General features: G+C 40.4%; 1 pseudogene; it reads right to left on the reverse strand.

Moving 5' to 3' along the window:
* Positions 1 to 148, reverse strand: LOC129673756 (small nucleolar RNA SNORA17; annotated as a pseudogene).
* Between the last annotated feature and the right edge of the window lie 4,756 nt (positions 149 to 4,904).

The following is a 4,904-nucleotide window of genomic DNA, read 5'->3' on the forward strand; positions in this document are numbered from 1 at the left end:
CCTGAGAGGCATCTGAGCTGGTCAGCCCGCTGGTTCCCTTCCTGCCCTGGGAACACTGAGCATAGACATAGCATCTCTCCTCTCTGCTACCCTCCAACACTCATGTGACACAGCAGGCACATCTGCAATGCCTGTTGTGGGCAGCAGGTTGTTTAGTTGGTTGGTTTTGCTCTTATTATTTTTTTAAGGTTAATACCATCAAAATGCTGAATATTTACTGGTAAAGCCTTAGTGAACACTAGCAAACTCTTAATAAAATATTTCAGTGGGGAAAAAAATTCCTAGACATTCAGAATAGATGGAATGAATGTAGCCTGTTCATGTGTCCATACACACACAACCAGCTAACAATGTGTGCACACATGCACACACACATAAATACACACACACACACATAAACACACACACACACACACACGGCTAGCAATATGCACGCACACCTAGCTATCAATCCTGTCTGGAAAGGTTTCTATTGTTACTCTAAGGAACATTTAAGCATGGCAAGGTTGAGTTGTGTTTAACATAAAATTACTTTAGAAGACAAAATTATTTTTGTTGCTGTTGCCGCTTCTTGGAAATGAAACTCTACACCGATACTCATTGCTATAATTTTTGGAGATTTTTCTAGAACTGTTATTGTTTGTTTACGCATTGCTAGAGTGGAACCCAGGCCTTGCATATGCCAGATCAGTTCTTGGCCACCGAGCCACACCTGCAGCCCAAGATTGAAGCTGCTATTTAAAATCATTTCTTTCTTCTACAGAAACCAGAACTTGAGAACTAGAAATTAAGTGGATTTCTTCTCTGCTATGAGAAATAAGCAACAAGACAGTAGAGTCTCACATTTACCAATCACCTGCTCTACCACAGGCACCATGTTAGGTGGGTGCTTGAGATAGCTGAAATGTGAAGATTATTTGGGCATAAACCTCACCCTCCCGACATACACCCTGAGACCTACAGTGGTGCACACTGTCATCATCTTTCTCAGCAGAGAGCTCGCTCTATGTGAGCATCAGTGGTGAGCGGACACAGACACAGCTCCATGCTGCCCTCCTCAGCAGAATGAGGAGGAGCTCCCCTAATCACAGGGACCTCAACTCGGGCCCAAGCTGAGATTCACAGCTTTGATGCAATAATAATAATAATAATGGCTGAGAGATAGCTCAGCAGTTAAGAGCACAGTGGGCTTTTCCAAAGGTCCTGAGTTGAATTCCCAGAAGCCACGTGGTGGCTCATAAACATTTATAATGAGATCTGGTGCCCTCATTTGGTGAGTAGGCATACATGCAGGCAGAGTACTGCATAAATAATATTTTTTTAAAAAAAAGAAAGATCTAAAAATAAATAAATTAATAATAATAAATTTCAGGTGAAGAAGAAAGCAGACTTGTAGAGTTTATAAAGATATTTTAATATAGACTTAAGCACAAAAGTTAGGAGCTATGGAGGTGACTGAAAAGAGAGACAGGCAAGGAAATAAAAATCAAGACGATCTCAATATATGGAAATCCATCAATGTGATCCACTACATAAACAAACTGAAGGAGAAAAACCACATGATCATCTCCTTAGATGCTGAAAAGGCATTTGACAAAATCCAACATCCATTCATGTTTAAAGTCTTGGAGAGATCAGAGATACATGGCACATACCTGAACATAGTAAAGGCAATATACAGCAAGCCTATAGCCAACATCAAACTCAATGAAGAGAAACTTAAATTATTCCCACCAAAATCAGGGACAAGGCAAGGCTGCCCACTCTCTCCATATCTCTTCAACATTGTTCTTAAAGTCCTTGCTAGAGCAATAAGGCAATTGAGGATCAAGGGGATATAAATTGGAAAGGAAGAAATCAAAGTATCACTATTTGCAGATGATATGATAGTATACATGAGTGACCCCAAAAATTCTACCAGGGAATTCCTACAACTGATTAACACCTTCAACAAAGTGGCTGGATACAAAATTAACTCTAAAAAGTCAGTGGCCCTCCTGAATACAAAAGACAAAAGGGCTGAGAAAGAAATTAGAGAAACAACACCCTTCATAATAGCCACAAAGGACATAAAGTACCTTGGTGTGAAACAAGCAAGTCAAAGACTTGTATGAAAAAAATTTCCAGTCTCTGAAGAAAGAATTAGAAAAAGATATCAGAAGATGGAAAGATCTCCCATGCTCATGGCTTGGCAGGATTAATATAGTAAAATGGCCAGCCTTTTAAAAGCATTTTACAGATTCAATGCAATTCCCATCAAATTACCAACACAATTCTTTAAAGACCTTGAAAGAAAAATTCTCACCTTCATATGGCACAACAAGAAACCCAGAATTGCTAAAACAATTCTCTACACTAAAAGATCGTCAGGAGGTATCTCCATCCCTGATTTCAAGCTGTACTATAGAGCAACAATACTAAAAACTGCATGGTACTGGCATAGAAATAGACTGGTGGATCAATGGAATCGAATAGAAGACCCTGACATAAATCCACACACTTATGGACACTTGAATTTTGACAAAGATGCCAAACCATTCAATGGAAAAAAGATAGCATCTTCAACAAATGGTGTTGGTCTAACTGGATGTCTACATGTAGAAAAATGAAAATAGATCCATACTTATCACCCTGCACAAAACTAAAGTTCAAGTGAATCAAAGACCTCAACATAAAACCAGACACACTAAACCACTTAGAAGAAAAAATGGATAAGAGCCTTGAACTCATTGGCACAGGAGGCAACTTCCTGAACAGAACACCAACAGCACAGGCTCTAAGACCAACAATCAATAAATGGGACCTCATGAAACTGAAAAGCTTCTGTAAAGCAAAGGACATTGTCGTCAGAACAAAATGACAGCCTACAGACTGGGAAAGGATCTTCACCAACCCTATATCTGACAGAGGACTAATATCCAGTATATATAAAGAACTAAAGAAGTTAAACAGCAAAAAATCAAGTAATCCAATTAAAAAATGGAGTACAGAGCTAAACAGAGAATTCTCAATAGAGGAATATCAAATGGCAGAGAAACACTTAAAGAAATGTTCAACCTCATTAGCCATCAGGGAAATGCAAATCAAAACGACCCTAAGATTTCACCTTACACCCATCAGAATGACTAAGATCAAAAACTCAAGAGACAACACATTCTGGAGAGGTTGTGGAGAAAGGGGAACCCTCCTCCACTGCTGGTGGGAATGTAAACTTGTACAACCACTCTGGAAAGCAATCTGGTGCTTTCTCAGACAACTAGGAACGCTTCCTCAAGATCCAGTCATACTACTCCTAGGCATATACCCAAAAGAGTCTCAAGTACACAATAAGGACATTTGCTCAACCATGTTTGTAACAGCCTTATTTGTAATAGCCAGAAGCTGGAAACGGCCCAGATGCCCCTCAGTGGAGGAATGGATGCACAAATTGTGGTATATCTACACAATGGAATGTTACTCAGCAATAAAAAAACAAGGAAATCATGAAATTTGCAGGTAAATGGCGGAATCTGGAAAAGATCATCCTGAGTGAGCTATCCCAGAAGGAGAAAGATGCACACAGTATATACTCACTCATATAGACATGTAATATAGGATAAACCTACTAAAATCTGTACACCTAAAGAAACTAATCAAGAGGGAGCAGCATTACCAGGCTAGGGGGATACATAGTGAATAAAGTGTAATTAATAAAAGTTTAAAAAATTAAGAAAAAAAGTATTTCCCCTCCAGGAAGACATGGCCAATCATTATTTTGCAGATACTTTGTGAGATTTTTACATTTAAATTTTCAGTCTCTGTGCAGAGCTGAATGTTTGTCCAGGAAAAACTCATCACCCTAAATTCTCTATGAGTAGATATGGGATTTCTTCCTTAGCCTCAAGCTTAAAAGATGGTCTTGATTTTTTTCCAATTTTTTAAATTCTTTATTAATTACACTTTATTCATTTTGTATCCCCCCTATGGTTCCCTCCCTCCTCCAGTCCTAATCCCTCCCTTCCTCCACCCTCTGCATGCATGCCCCTCCCCAAGTCCACTGATAAGGGAGGTCCCCCTCTCCTTCCTTCTTAGTCTATCAGATCTCATCAGGAGTGGCTGCATTGTCATCTTCTGTGGCATGGTAAGGCTGCTCCCCCTCAGGAGGAGGTGATCAAAGAGCAAGCCAATCAGTTCATGTCAGAGGCAGTCCCTCTTCCCATTACTATGGAACCCATTTGGACACTGAACTGCCATCGGCTACATCTGTGCAGGGGTTCTAGGTTATCTCTATGCATGGTACTTGGTTGGAGTATGAGTCTCTGGAAAGACCCCTGTGTTCAAATTTTCTGGTTCTGTTGCTCTCCTTGTGGAGTTCCTGTCCTCTCCAGATCTTACTGCTTACCACTTCTTTCATAATATTCCATGCACTCTACCCAGAGGTTGCCCATAAGTCTCAGCATCTGCTTTGATAGTCTGCAGGGCAGAGCCTTTCAGAGGCCCTCTGTGGCAGGCTCCTAACTTGTTTCCTGTTTTCTTCTTCTTCTGGTGTCCATCCTCTAAGGCTTGAAAAGAGCTAGAGCTCCATTTTCCTCCCTATCAGATGTAGGCGGTTTCTGGTATGTTCCAGCACCGATGTTAATAGAACCTGTAGAGTAAGAATGTAGGACAATTAAGCAGAGGCCCGAGGGAAGAATGGGAGGTCCCAGAAAAGTGGACCATCCCTGCTTATGTGGGTGGTGGCTGGGCTGCCCTTAACAAACTCATATTTGGAGCATCCAGGCCCTGAGTTAGATTCATTGTTTCTAGAAAAAAAAAAATTAGTTTTCATAAACCAACCAGCTGTGTTTAGATTCTCAGCCAAAGCCCTTTTGTTATTTGTATAATCTGAATGTATTCTTATCTTTCTTTCTGTGCATTAGCCTCAC

The sequence above is a fragment of the Psammomys obesus genome, unplaced genomic scaffold (genome assembly GCF_907164565.1).
Source record: "Psammomys obesus unplaced genomic scaffold, mPsaObe1.curated_primary_1811, whole genome shotgun sequence".
NCBI classification, from domain to species: Eukaryota; Metazoa; Chordata; class Mammalia; order Rodentia; family Muridae; genus Psammomys; species Psammomys obesus.